Below are 16,062 nucleotides of genomic sequence, written 5' to 3'. Positions count from 1 at the left end.
TCAAATCACTACATGTCTCCAGCCACCTCTCGATAAAAATGAAGAATAACCTAGCGCTCCACTGAGACTCTAACCTTTCTTTGAAATGTTTTTGGAAAAGCGAACTTACGATCACCATTTTACATTGTATTTTGTAAGCCTCGATATAGACTAACACATTGCTGCGTATGAGAATATGTGAGATCCTGCGCACGTGTTCAGTTCAGTCATAGCCGTGTTCCGTGTTCTAGAAAGGAGCGAAGGGGTTTTGCTTGTGTGCTTCAGCAAGTTTTGTACCGAAATTTTGTGGTTTCACCGCAAATTCAGGAGTGTTCCCAGCAAACAAATAACGTTCTCAGAACATTTCTCAGAAGTTCCCTACGTCTTCGTCTAAAACAGACATTTCTGAAACATACATAAAGCATCAAAGTTTAGACTTAACATTTACCGCAAAACGTTTTTAAAATGTCAGTTGACATTACAAAATGATATAGCCTTTAAAAAACATTTGTAAACGTTATCAGATGTTACAGAATTAAATATTTGGTACCGGTACCTAACATATATCATTAATATTCATGCATATTTATGAATATGCAAGTTAGAAAATCTAAAATTTGAAAAATTTGAGAAATCGGAGTCTTAAGTGTTTATGCTGGGTTCAAGCTTTCTTTGTTAAGAATTGTGCTTTTGTTATTATTCAGTTATTTCACAATTTCAAATTGTCTTATAGAAAGGTATTTTCATATTTTAGTAGGCCTAATTAAGCTATGTGTGATTTAATTTCAGTAACTGTGTCTTCATGCATTACAACATTTTGCTGGTTAGGGAAAAGGATGTGGTATACTGTAGGTATAGGTGGTAGGACATTAGAAATACGTTAGGATAGGATAGGATTATATAGGATTAAGGGATTACAATGTATGGTACGTTTATCCCAGATTGTGCCTGTATAATCTCATAACTATATTTTTTTAATGCCCAATGAAAAATACACGTTAGATGTTCTTGAAAGGTTTTGTGGACATTCTAGGTGGATATGAAAGGTTCTCTAAACATTTTGGAAAGGGTCAAAACTGACTTCAGCAGCAGACTAAACAAGCTCAAAAATCTTATATCTAGAGTTGATGCCCTACCAGGCAATGAACTACATGCAAAACAAATATGACATACATGTATTGATAACACGGGGAGAATCTTTGCATGCTTTGAGTGGGCTTGCCGAGTCACACAAGGGTTGCCAATGGAGCTCTGTAGTTTCCAGAGCAGTGACAAAGAACTGGGCAAGGTGCCCGCTTTTGCAGCTAGATTTGCTGTACCATCAGACATTGGGCAAGCAATAGACAAGGAGCTTGCAAGCTCTGTGACTTACCTAATGAGCAACAACCTGGAGGAAAAATTGCTCGATGACACAGCACACAAATACCCTTGCCCTGCTACATACTGTCAGTTATTGATTCACCGTGTGTAAACCAGACGATCTGGGACATTCGCACCGCTACTACACACACACACACACACATGATGCAAGGCTTCAAAAAGTACAAAAGTCTTTTACACGAGGGGTTAATGCATTTCTCCACACACTTGAACCAGAGATATCAGAGGCTCAACAGGACGTTCTTGCACTCCTGCAATGCAAACTATGAGTTGGATGCTCTCCAAAAAGAACTAATCAAATCAGACTTAAATTGCAAGCTCACCCACCTGTGCAAGGCCTCAAATCCAGTGACCAAATACCTATTTGGAGATGATCTAGGAAAAAAAGTGAAAGATCTCCAAGATCAGGGCAAAGCTGCAGCCAGGGTCATGAAGACAGTGAAGCACACACATTCATCTTACCACCCATACCAACACACAGCGGAGTCAGCTCACCATCAGTTCAGAGAGGGTGGCTGGTGGAGATCCACCACGGACCTCTTGCAGCTTGAATAGGCCTATTTTAGGCTAACATCGAGCTTGGTGGAAATTACCACTACTGCCACACACCTACACCCCAAGTGCCTCCAGATGGAGCCAGCTGCCTTGCTCAAAGGGTGGGCCAGGGCAGGAAGTAATTGTGCTACTTAGTGAGAAAAGAGGTAAAGCCCATAGAAAGTTAGATCAGACCTGTTGGAGGCCAACTGAAGTTATTCATAGCATCCATAACAATCGCCTCAGATCGATACATACTCGTTGCATTGCAAACCTGGTGGCCTGCACATTGAGTCTATGGACATTTCAAAATTCAGTATGGAACGGGTTAACAATTTGGGAAGTAGCTGGGAAGTCTGCAAACTGTAATGAAATGGCTACTTCCATTGCGTTGTGCATAGATTTGGAAACCCAGACATTGATCTTTTTGCATCCAACTGAACAAACAAGTTTCTCCAACTGACAAGCAAAAACAAAAACAAAAGGCCTTACCCACTCTCCCACTTCAAGGTTTCATCGGCTGGCAAAAAAAAAAAAGAATAAATAAATAAATAAAAATGAAATTATTGTATACAACTTGCAATCAGCAAAAGCTTAACCACATTCAATTCTTTTTTTTTTTCTGGTGCCATTTCTGAGATAAAAAAAAAGAGTGGGGGCCCAAAGTGGCTATACCCTATGTATTGTGGAAAAATAGTGGGGGCCCAAGGCTCTCCACACACCCCCCCCCCCCCCCCCCCCCCCCTCGTTGCCCTGCCTGAACAGAACACAAAGTCTTAGAGGCACATAGCAATTCTTGTTGACATTCACGAAACATGGTTAAAACATGCCTGGCAGATGCAGGTGTGAACAGTCAAATTTACAAGCCTCACCCCGCTAAGGCAGCCTCAGTCTCAACGGCAGACAGCCTAAACATCCTATTACTAATATATTGACAAAGGCAGGATGGGCTTTGGAGAAAACTTTCAGAAATGTTTAAAGAAGGCCACTTCATGACACAGGGAATTTTGCCAGAGCTCTGCTGGACCAATAACTAATCCAGAGCTGTATAGAGAACTTGGGTGGTTGTGGAAGGTGTGTATTTCCCTGGTTGACAATTGTAGAGAAGGACAGCTAGACTGTTTCCCATGACATTTCTGGTTTTGACATATGGACTGAGGGTCCACAGGGCTTTATACTACTGTAAGCACTGTTATTTTCGTGTACAGATATTTTTGCGAATGAGGAGGTCACAGACATTTTCGCCAGATGTTGTTTTCGCATATTGACACGGCAGCCTTCATAAGTGCCTTATCACCTCAGCGCATGGTGACAATTTCGCGTGCTGTTAAATTCATGGTCCAACTGTGATTCCCGAAAAATCACGAAAATTAAGCCCTCGCGAAAATAACAGCTTATACAGTAAAAGTCTCACAAAATTCTCATACACAGCAATGGGTAGTCTCGGTATTAAGACTTACGAAATAAAATAGAAAGATTGAATGAGAACTAACCTGTTCAAAATTTGATCTTTATTTTATGAGTAATGTGAAGAAAGACTATGTACCCTCCTCTCCCACTCAATGCATTGTATCTTACTAAGAATTTCATTGTGGTAAGTTCTCAGCTTTATGTGTGTCAGAATCCTGGAGACACTTAGTCACTTTAAAGATTGAACAGGTCTTAGAGAACACAAAGATATTGTTGATGTAGATCGCTATGTTGTCAAGTTTGGACAATACTTCTTGCATTAGCCATGAGAATGTACCCTGGTGAAAAGGTGCGGAGTTAGTTTGAGCCGTGATGGTACAGCTGTCCATAAATACCTGGTGAGCACTTGGTGACAAGGAAGATGGAGAGATGCAGAGCCTCGGTTGGTCTACTTCTTCTACAGCCCCTTCGCTAACAAGGTGGTAATCTCCTTGGCTATAGCCTGTCACCCTATAGTGTCGGCAAGTGGTGGGGGAGGGATGGTATAAAGCAGATGATGCCTTCTGGCAGTGGTTGTGATAACTCTGTTGTGTAGCCTGCTCTGACTTTGAGTATGAAAGCATAGTCTGTGATAGCCCACCCTGGCTATGGGGCACGAACATCGCCTTCGGCCAGGCCCTTTGCCTCTACCTCTGGTTGGGGCATCATCAGCTTCCCTGGGAATGCTGGTATTGCTTCTCAATGGGGCATTGGTCACAGCTGGGGTGTGCTACATGGTCTTCATGCACTGTCGGCCCTCAGCATTAAGTTGCGATGGAGCTGGGATAAGAGTTTGCAGGCTTACTGGTGTACCGGGCAAGTTGCCCAGAGAAGGGGTGTGGACCCCTGCAAGGGACCCACCCCGTCACAAACTGCATTCTTGTGGCACTCTTAAAGGGAAGGTAAACCCAAAGAGCAATGTGGATTGAGTGAAAGCAGCAACATTAGTAGAACACATCAGTGAAAGTTTGAGGAAAATCGGACAATCGATGCAAAAGTTATGAATTTTTAAAGTTTTGATGTTGGAACGGCTGGATGAGGAGACTACTAGAGGATATGACGTATGAGTGGACAACAATACAAAGAAAATATAAAGGAAATTCAACAAAAATTCACTTTTCTAGAATTATGAAAGAGCAATGGACCAACCGCTTTCAGAAAGCAGAGGGAATAATTGCTACCCTTAACATATGTCAATATCAAGTTGATGGAATTTGTAATTTTCATGAAAAATGGATTTTTGTAGAATTTTCTTTATATTTTCTTGGTATTGTTGTCCACTCATATGTCATAACCTCTAGTAGTCTCCTCATCCAGCGGTTCCAACACCAAAACTTTAAAAATTCATAACTTTTGCATCGATTGTCCGATTTTCTTCAAACTTTCACTGATGTGTTCTACTATTGTTGCTGCTTTCACTCAATCCACATTGCTCTTTGGGATTATCTTCCCTTTAAAACTCAAGCACCTGGAGCGTAAGACTGTTGTGTCTGTGAGTGGTATATAACATACAACAGCTCTCACAGACTGTTTCCACAGCAGTTCCATGATGGCTAGGGGAGTGTTAGGTAGATTATGGTCTTTGGCCATGACCCTGACATATCACGTAAATCTCATCGGCTTGTAGGTGCCTGCATAGGTCAATACATTGTAGATGCATCGTGATCCTGGTCAGTACGACCATCTCTGACCAGCACCTGTCCTTCACAAATTGGCCTTGAGATATGGCAAAACAATGTATGTCGAAAATTCATTAAAATTGACTTAGTCACATATATTTCAGCTTATTTCAGTATAATCTAACTCTTGACCAAATCTTGATTGAAATCAGAACCCATTCCATTACAGAGATATTGATGCAATTCCTCCCATTGGAAATTGTTCAAATTTTGTTGGCAAAACAATGTAAGCGGCGATACGCTTGCCCCTGCTCAACACACGACGGACATGGACTTGGCAAAACAATATGTCTACATGCGATACATTGTTGTGCCATCTCCATGTTTACGCAGTGATGGACTACACACCTTGCGCGCCTGCAGAAGTGCATGCATTTTGACATTACAATACATTATACGTGCGCCAGTTATTGAGACTTATACAGTTGTATTTTGTTTTGTCATATCAAATGCAACTGTGGTTATGTTGAGACGGCAAAACAATGTATGTGAATACTCGAAGAATGGAACCCGAGTTTAGCCCAGCCGTGGATTGAGATAGTAAGCCGTGAAGCTTGTTTATTCGATCTGTGAATAGATCAAAATCCTTTAATAAACAAATATTAGCGCCTTGTTGCTAATACACATGCAATAACTTGGACGTGTGAATCACATGTAATAATATTCATGCATGCCGAGTACACTGAACTTGGACTTCTGAATCACATGTAATATTCATGTATGCCTTGTAAACTACTGTAAAACGAGGAATTTTCGCTTTCATTTTAATTTCGTGAAATTCGCGAGCGCCAAAATTCGCGAAATTAAAATGCACGCGAAAGCTTTTGTCTCCACTACATGCATTGAATGCCAATTGCAATGCGCAAAAATTTCATGCCTCGAAAAAGGCTGTCAGCTCCAATTCGCGAAAATTTCATGCTGAGATCTGTCATGTTTTACAGTATATACACTTGTATATGATTAAATCTTTGCATTGCCTGACATGCATATAGACTCAAAGACTTCTCTTGTTGTCACTGTCTCTTGTTTCCTTCATAGTATATTGTATTATACACAACACCTGGATTTATATCTCTGTCACATATTGAAAGTGACCAATAAATCATCATGTTTCCAATACACCGGGAGTGTCAATTGAACATGCACGTTGAATGCTTCAAGTTTTCTATGACACTTGTATGCTAGATGTATGTAGGAGTTTGCTACTACACTTGTATGCCAAAAATACAGATTCTTTCTGTGTTACTGAAAGAACAGCTTTTTATAATATGTATACACTGACTCATTGTGCTCATTTACTGTGTACACATGCAGATTAATCTGAGCACTTTATTTGGCACTCTTGAACTGTACTTAGCTGTATTGTGCATATCCTGTCTAATTTGTACTTGTGCACAAACATGTAATTTTGTACAAATGCAACATGTGTTATCACCCTTTAACTCTCAGTGACTTTGCTTCATACCATGAGGCAAATCTCTCATTTGAAGAATCTACACCCCTGTAGATAATGCCAGTGTATATCTTGGCAATCAAGGACGTAGAAACCAAAGATATAAAACACCTGTTTCTTGACCCTGGCCTAATCAGTCACCGCCACAAGGGGGAGGGGGACCCGCGAGAGGAGGAGATTGTTTTGGTTTTGGCATGGGCTATGTAGCTCCATGGTGCGTGTGATGTGTCGACAAGCTTCTACAATGCTCTCCTTCTTATTCCTGTATTTTCGTTATTTATGGGTCAAATTTTTTGTTCGAAATTCAAAACGGATGACTATAGAATTTCTCAATAGAATATAAAATCTAAAACACTTAGAAAGAATAGAGAAAATTGAGTGCACTTTGAATGGTCTGCCACAGGCAGATATCCTTATCATGCTCTTACGTAATATGACAGCTGTTGCAGTCATTAAACCCTGGCTTGGCCGCCAGGTTTGCCACGCCTGAGTAGAAAGCTATTTTGCAGTGGGCAAATACATCTACTACCTATTCTCAAACGACAAATCGTTAGGGGGGTATAGCACCCCATCAGCTTCGTTTTGCGATGGGGTCTCGCCTCAAACGGGGGTTTGACGGCATGCACTTGCAGTCACAAATCATATCGATATGAAAACAACTTACATTATGTATAAGTCAAACCACCTGTACTTATTCTTCTGTTAAACATCACTTGCATCTACACTTTGATTGTAATGTAGACACTCATAATCTCACTTTGAGCTAGGTAAATGATGCTGAATATACTCAATGTAACACCTTACAACAAATCTACCACCTACATTTCTGTATTCGCTAAGCACTATACTGTACACTCAACATTGTTACCTCCATACCATGGATTCTACTCCAGAAATGCAAATTAAACCTTACAGCATACCATTGAGTAGATTCTTACACTTTAGATTCCACTTTAGGCGTTACAAACACTATACGAACTGCTGTCATTAAACACAGTTCTGTAATTATCTTGCAATTTGTCTTTGTCTCTTTGAACCATTATCGACATTTATATAACACACTAAATCTGTCTTAATGTCAATTTCTGTCACAACTGTATCTTCACACAACCACCACATCAGGTTGATTAAATGACATACACGCAGCTCATGAATTTCTGGCATTACGTGCCTTGACATGAACATGCATTACATGAACGTGCATTACATGAAGGTGACTACTGTTCATGTACAATACCTGTGTAACCACGTACGTACCACGTTGCAACTCACCGGTACGCATGCAACAAATTCAACACTGTAACTGAGTTGAAATGAGTTCATAAGTTCGCTCAAGCATACTCTAATTTGCTTTCTTTTCAGTTTCAGTGTTCATTTCACATTTTCTGGTATTAAACTACTTACTCCTGTAGCAGGACTAAACTTGACTTGCATGAATCTTCTGCAGAAACGGGCGAGTCAGCATTCGCATCCCATGACGCAGTCTTCACGTTGGTACAGTCAGCTGCTAACTAACTGAATGGCACAATTGGGAACTGCGCGAAACGTGACAAATGACAACTTTCACTCATTGCGCATGTCGTCTATGGTATCCTCAAATTACAAATGAAGCAAACTCGAACGCAAATTTTCCTAATCAGAATCAAAACCGCTTCGATTTGCGAAACATCCTCCCCACCCAATGAGGAAATCTCTCATGATCGCTTTAACACTGAATTTATCACAAACAAATCACTCGTCGTATCCCTCAGCAGGGTAGATCACCGCGATTTTCGTAACTGGACGACGATACTCGGCAGCTGGCGTTTTCACCTTCACATTGCGCACCTTACTATCTGGTCCCGGGTAGACTTGGCTAACGCGGGCGATGGTCCATTTCCCTCGAACCGTGTTTGCGTCAGCCATCATCGCGACGTCGTCGACACGTATGTTGCGGCAATCGACGTGCCATTTCTGTCGCGGTGCTAACAACGGAAGAACGTCTCTTGTCCAGGGATGCCAGAATGTGTTGACGATCCGCTGAATGAATTCGACACGATACCTCGGATTTCTCGTTTCCCGGAACGGCCCTTGAGCGACGTCGCTAGATGCATGCCCCAACAGCAATTCATTGGGACATAGGTAGTTGCCGTCATCGGGATCGGTCGGAATCCTGCCAATCGGTTGCTGATTCACAAGGTTGGCGACCTCCAGCAGGCACGTATACAGCTCGAACGGTGTCAAGATCTGCTCCTCTATTGCCCTCTTTAGAGCATACTTGCAGCTTTTAACCGGTGACTTTGCACTGCCATTCTAATGGGGGGCAGCGGGTGTCGTGAATGTCCATTCCGTGCCTTTCTCTGCACCGAATTCTCTAAGTTCCTCTTTAGATTAGCCTCTTACCATGTTTCGTAGTTCACGCTGTGCACCAATGAACTGAGTTCCATTATCGCTTAGGATTTTCCCTGGCTGGCCCCTTATAGCGAAGAATTGTCGAAGCACTTGCAGGAATTCCATCGTGGAACAGTCTGCAGCAAGCTCAAGGTGGACAGCCTTTGAGTTTAAGCATGTGAACAGGACGCCGTAGTTTTTTGCAGTCTTGTTACGTCCTACCCTTACTTAGAAAAGACCGAAATAGTCACATACCGTGTAGTGAAATGGCAGCGTATGTGGAGATAGCCTCTCAGTAGGCAGGTCTGCCATTTCCTGGGTCTCAGTCTTGGGGTCGAAGGCTCGGCAAACTGTACATCTGAACTTTACTGTTTTTGCCAAATTATGCCCTTTCAGTATCCAGTATCTGCGTCGAGCCTTAGAAGTCGTTACAGCCACTCCATTGTGACCACTCTCATGGAAATGCTGTGTAATCAGGGTAGATATCCAATGCTTGTATGGAAGTAGCACTGGATGCCTCATTTCAAATGACATTTCAGCCTTGTCTACTCTGCCCCCTGCCCTGATTATGCCAGTTTCGTCGGTGTATGGGCTGAGGGTCTTTAATTCTCCCTTGTCGACTTTGGCCTTTAATGACTGCTGGGCTTTCTGGATCAGGAAATTCTCTCCTTTCTGCAGGTCGTCAGGTGTCAAAGTGCAATCTGTGTCTTTCTCACTTTCGTCAGTTTCTTTTTTGCACTTTGCCTTCAGCTTTCTCAGGAACCTCAGCACATATGACGTCACCCGGATCAATTTTCTACTGCTGGAGAATTTGGCACAGTCTGTAACGTCCTCATTTGGTAGTTGGGTGATGTTTAGAACTGACTGTTCTTTCCTCCTTTCCTTCTCCATTTCAGGCATCTTTTCCTCTGCCTTGCCTTCTTCAGGCCATTCTGACATAGGCTCATGTAGGAAGTCAGGTCCATGCTGCCATCTGGCGGTCAGCTGATCTGCATCTAGCCCTCTCGACAGGTCATCTGCTACATTCGATCACTTCTCCAGGAATATGACGCCACTTACTCAGGTCAGTAGCAGTCTGGATTTCACCAACTCGGACAGCGACAAACATCTTGTAACTCCTGGCCTTACTCTTTATCCAAGATAATGTTATCATGCTGCCAGTCATGAAGATAACATCTGCCAGGTCCATTGACATCTCAGTTCTGATTGCTGTGTACAACCTGCTTGCAAGTACCGCTGCTTGTAGTTCAAGCCTTGGGATAGTCAACTGTTTCAGCGGTGCCACCCTGGACTTTGCTGTCACGAACCACACTTCGTACTTCGCCTCGTCTATCTCCCATCTGAGATACGCACATGCTCCGAATGCCTCGATATATGCATCACAAAAAATGCAAAGAGTTGGCTTGCCTCTGGCGTGAGCTGGTGTCAGACATCTCTCAAATCTGACATTTGTCAGCTTTTCCATTTCTCGGAACAAGTTTCTCCATTCCGTCTGACTCTCCTCGGGTAGTTCATCATCCCAGTTCAAGCCTTTCTCCCACAGCCTCTGCATTCCGATCTTCGCTCGTATCACTATGGGGGTTGCAAATCCAATGGGATCGAAGATACGTGCAACTTGGCTAAGGATGCTCCTCTTTGTCATCGTGATTGCTTGAATTTCATCCTCATTCAGTTTGACTTTGTATGAGAATGTGTCTGAGTCATTTTCCCATACCACACCCAAGACTTTCTCATCATTTATCGTCTTCAGCAATTTGGGGCCTTTTGTCATTCTCATCATGCTCTCTGGAGAGCTCCTTGTTTGACCTCCATCCCTTTACACTGTACTTTGAACCCTCCATCAGCCAGTACTTTATCGATGCTTCTGCTCAGCTCCTCTGCCTCTGTCACTGTCGTCACCGATGAACAGATGTCATCCATGTAAGTACTGTATACGTGGTTATTTTCGCGAGGGTTTTATTTTCGCGAATTTTGCAAGTTTCGGGCTGATCGCGAAATTAAAAACACTTGAAAATATTACCCTGTCATACCTTATGTACAAATCGATGACAAAATGCATCCAACACTGGCCAGACCAACGCAGCTGTTACACCGGCCAGTACGTACGCACACTCCTACCAGTACGTATGCTATGGGACTGCGGACTGTAGCATATAGGATCACGACAGGGTAGAATTGCGGACAAAGATCAACTTGATATCAAAAAATTTCTTCAATTTGAAGACTTACCAGTAAAGTTAAAGTATTGACAACAGGGTTCGTGCAACGTTTGGTTCTGCCAATAGTTCCTTTCTGTTCGAATTGATGACTTAATGTGACTCGGTCGAGAGGAACCTGAGAGAGCTTGAGAGCCACGCTGAATTGACGGCCAGAGCATGTGATGCGCACAAATTTACAGATTTCTGTGTGAGTATGCGCTGGCCGTCAATTTAGTGTAGCTCTCCCAGGTTCCTCTGGACCGAGTCACACTACACTGTAAGTCATCAATTCGAACAGAAAGGGACTATTGGCAGGACCAACCGTTGCACGAACCCTGTTTTCAAGACTTCATCTTTACAAGTAAGTCTTCAAAGTGAAAAATTTTTTGATTTCAAGTTGATATTTGTCCGCTACATTCCCCGTCATGATCCTGAATGCTACAGTCCGCGGCCCCATTATACGCTATGCGTATGGGGCTGCTGGTCCCAGTTACGTGCTACGTTTGCCTACGCGAACGAACACCGGCTCGACATGGTTGGGTGAGGCCAAGGGATGCATGTAAAACTTTCGCTAGCGCTAGCGCAGCTCTGAAAATTTGTCATCTACATTTTGTTGCAACATTTGGTAGGTACTTGTGAATGCCGTGCGTGAGTGTCTCACTGCAAGTTCCCGTAATTGTTTCATTATATAAATCTTCTACTGTGTCTTTGCTATTGTCATGTTTGGGAAGTCACAATGCAAATGGAACAATGTTACGAGTACGTTGGCAAGTGTTTGAACGTGTTTCTCGGGCTTGGCAAGAGACCCTACTAACGTTACTTGTATCAATCGCGAATTTAACAACACGCGAAAATGCCACTGATACCGTGATTCGCGAAAATATCTGTACGCGAAAATATTGGCGTATACAGTATCGTGCATGATGGTTGATGCTGCTTTCGGGTACATCTTAGCCCCTTCCTCAGCTGTCTTCCGCAATGCCGTCTGTGCCATAGCTGGGGCTGGCTTATCACCGAAAGTGACAACTCTCATGATATAGACATCTGGCTGCTTATCCTGGTTCAGATTCCTCCACAGAAAGTGATGAACATGCTGGTCCCTTTCAGGTATCATCACTCTGTGGTACATCTTGGATATATCTGCGCAGAGTGCCGCCTTGTGTTCCCTGAATCTCATCAGTACACCAAACAGTCTATTCAGCAGATTGGGACCCTTCATCCAATAGTCGTTAAGCGAGTGTCCCTGGTGGGAGGCAGATGAGTTGAATACAATTCGGATGGGGGTACTTTGCTTTTCCGGTCGAACGACCGCATGATGTGCAATGCAGTGCACTGGGCCTTCATACAATCGCACTTCCTCCTTTCACAGCTTTCTGGCAAATTTAATTTCGACCATCTCCTGGATCTGTCTGTCATATGCGTCTGCATGCTTGGGATTTTTTGCCAGTTTCCTCTCAGTAGCATATAGCATTCTCTCAGCCTGAGCCTTGTTATCCGGTAGAAGATCCGGCTCCTTTTGCCATGGATAGGGAACGAGCCACTGCTTGCCGACCTTCTGACAGGAATCACTGATTAGCTTACTCTCATCCATTTCCTGTCTACTCAGTCCGTCTTGTTGGTACTGGCTGGGACCATGACAAAGTCCCATCGACTCTGTTTTCCAAAAATCTTTCAGGTCCACAGCATCGGTAAGCATCACATTCAAAACTGTGCTTTTGGCAGCCTGATGATCCGGGTCAGCTCCAAATACCACCCATCCCAGGGGGGTATGTCTGGCTACCAAATTTCCTTTCTGCCTGGTTTCTCCTGTGTGCAGCTTTGCCAATTCCAACCAGGACATCAAACGATCCACTGCTATGATGTAGACAGTTCTGTCCCAGATTGAACATCTTGCACAAGTCATCTGTCTGGACTTGTACTATATCATCATTGATGGAATCCAGTCCGATAGCCGACACTCTGTACACTCTGTTGTCATCGAGAGATCGCAGTCTTATTCGATAGATCTTTGTCTGGACCTCTTCAGTGATACAGCCAACTTTCGTGATGTTGATGGATAATTTGGCTTTCCCTGCAACCCTAGGTTTTCTGCAACTGATCGTCTGACAAGGCTAATTTGTGCACTAGAATCCCGTAGACAGTTGGCTGAGTAGCTCTGGTCCTTGGAACTCATCATAGTAACTGTCACAACAGGTAGAAGGGCTGTTTTACCTGAAACACTTGCCACTATCTCACGGGTTGTTTCTTTGTGCAGCAGAGGATGATGAAAGGATGTGCACTGTTCTCCGTTCAATTTCTCTGTGCACCTCTTTCGTCGCTTGCAAGTTTTCATGTTGTGATCCCTGCCTGCTCTCTTCAAGCAACTGTAGCATGTATGATTGTCTTTCATCATTTGGAACCTTTCAGGCTGACTCTTTGACAGAAGCTTGTTACACTGGTCAACCCAGTGGTCAGATGATTTACAAATCCAGCACTTGTGATCTGCCTGTTTACCTGACTTATCCTCTTCAGCGATGTGACTAACTGAAGTACTGGATCGTTTGTCTTTCTGTTGAGTGGAAGACTGTGCATCTCGAAGAGGGGCTGATGCTCTTAATCTCATCTTCATTTCACCACTCATCCAGGTTTGCAGTGCCTCAAAGGTAGCCTCCTGTTTATCCCTCTGCAGGTAGCGGAACCAAACCTTGCGATCATTGCTGGTCATCTTTCTTTCCACCAATGCCAGCATGTTGCTGTTATCCATATCTCCCGTTCTCCCCACTTCCTTCAGTGTGTTGTAACTTCGCAGTACAATGTGCACAAGATCGCAGAATCTTGCATCATCTCCCTCTTTGAGTGAGGGGAACCGCTCCATTTCATCCACGATTACATCTGCCACAAGCCTTGGATCGCCGTATATGGAGTCCAGCAATGCCCATGCTTCATCATAGTCATTTCCTATCCCTCTGATTAGTTCCAAAGGCTTTCCGTGTAATGCTGTACGTAGGATGGCCATTGCATCCCATTTACTATATCGGTCAATCAGATGGTAGAAGTCAGATTTGAACGTAGAGTACACTCTCACGTCTCCGCCGAAGCGTGGCAGTTTGGGCTGCTCTACCTGTACTCTGAATGCAGACTCTACTTGTGGACTGTCAGATTCATCTGGCCTTTCAGGTGAGGCGACATTACTGCTATCATTTACAGCCTGTAGTGTCTCAGCTCTCTCAGATGCCTCACTTGCTTTTGCCTTGATGCAATCCTTGACCTTTATCTGCATATCCATGAAGTCTGACTGACACTCTTCCAACCAAGTGCCCTCTCTAAGACATTGCTCGTCATCCTTGATGATCTCAAAATAGGCTTCATGTTTCTCCTCTAAGACCTTATACGCTAACTCCAGACTCTGTAAGGACTCGGTGAGCTCGTCAAGATTCCTGTTGCTGTCCAGCAATTTCTGCAAGGCATTCATTAATCGGGTCAGCTTTGCCTTGGCAGTCCTCCTCTTGATCTTGAGGTCCTTCTCTTTCTGTTCTGCGCTCATGACTGCATGCAGTGTTCCCTCTGTCTCTTATTCCACATCAGCAAGGAATCAAATTTGATGAACAGTCAAAGAATGGAACCCGAGTTTAGCCCAGCCGTGGATTGAGATAGTAAGCCATGAAGCTTGTTTATTTGATCTGTGAATAGATCAAAATCCTTTAATAAACAAATATTAGCGCCTTGTTGCTAATACACATGCAATAACTTGGACATGTGAATCACATGTAATATTCATGCATGCCTAGTACACTGAACTTGGACTTCTGAATCACATGTAATATTCATGTATGTCTTGTAAACTATACACTTGTATATGATTAAATCTTTGCATTGCCTGACATGCATATAGACTCAAAGACTTCTCTTGTTGTCACTGTCTCTTGTTACCTTCATAGTATATTGTATTATACACAACACCTGGATTTATATCTCTGTCACATATTGAAAGTGACCAATAAATCATCATGTTTCCAATACACCGGGAGTGTCAATTAAACATGCACATTGAGTGCTTAGAGTTTACTACGACACTTGTATGCTAGATGTATGCTAGATGTATGTAGGAGTTTGCTACTACACTTGTATGCCAAAAATACAGATTCTTTCTGTGTTACTGAAAGAACAGCTTTTTATAATATGTATACACTGACTCATTGTGCTCATTTACTGTGTACACATGCAGATCAATCTGAGCACTTTTATTTGGCACTCTTGAACTGTACTTAGCTGTATTGTGCATATCCTGTCTAATTTGTACAGGTGTACTTCTGCACAAACATGTAATTTTGTACAAATACAACATGTGTTATCACCCTTTAACTCTCAGTGACTTTGCTTCATACATGTACAGTCACAAATCATATGGATATGAAAACATAACTTACATTATGTATTTTATAAGTCAAACCACCTGTACTTATTCTTCTGTTAAACATCACTTGCATCTACACTCTGATTGTACTGTAGACACTCATAATCTCACTTTGAGCTAGGTAAATGATGCTGAATATACTCAATGTGACACCTTACAACAAATCTACAACCTGCATTTCTGTATTCGCTAAGCACTACTGTATATTGTATATTGTACACTCAACATTGTTACCTCCATAGCATGGATCTACTCCAGAAATGCAAATTAAACCTTACAGCATACCATTGAGTAGATTCTTATACTTTAGATTCCACTTTAGGCGCTACAAGCACTATATGAACTGCTGTTATTAAACACAGTTCTGTAATTATCTTGCAATTTGTCTTGCAATACAAACACATCCATACTGTCTGATGCATGTCGATAAATCATACACAAAGAACCTATTGAAACGTGTGGTGACCTTTTCCCACTATCAACTCTATTCACCAACAACTTTGTCTCTTTGAACCATTATCGACATTTATATAACACACTAAATCTGTCTTAATGTTAATTTCTGTCACAACTGTATCTTCACACAACCACCACATCAGGTTGATTAAATGACATAGACGCAGCTCA

The 16,062-nt window shown here is 42.7% G+C and overlaps 2 pseudogenes; one reads left to right on the top strand and one right to left on the bottom strand.

Moving 5' to 3' along the window:
* LOC139721494 (uncharacterized) overlaps nucleotides 1-16,062 on the top strand; it is a 188,909-nt pseudogene that overhangs the window by 164,241 nt on the left and 8,606 nt on the right.
* On the bottom strand, nucleotides 8,206-14,565 carry LOC139721488 (uncharacterized; annotated as a pseudogene).

Source organism: Diadema antillarum, unplaced genomic scaffold (assembly GCF_040938485.1).
Source record: "Diadema antillarum isolate AM-2024a unplaced genomic scaffold, OU_Dant_1.0 scf00000144, whole genome shotgun sequence".
In the NCBI taxonomy this organism is placed as follows: Eukaryota; Metazoa; Echinodermata; class Echinoidea; order Diadematoida; family Diadematidae; genus Diadema; species Diadema antillarum.
Note: the sequence above shows the minus strand (reverse complement) of the source record. Positions and strands in the feature narration are given on the sequence as shown.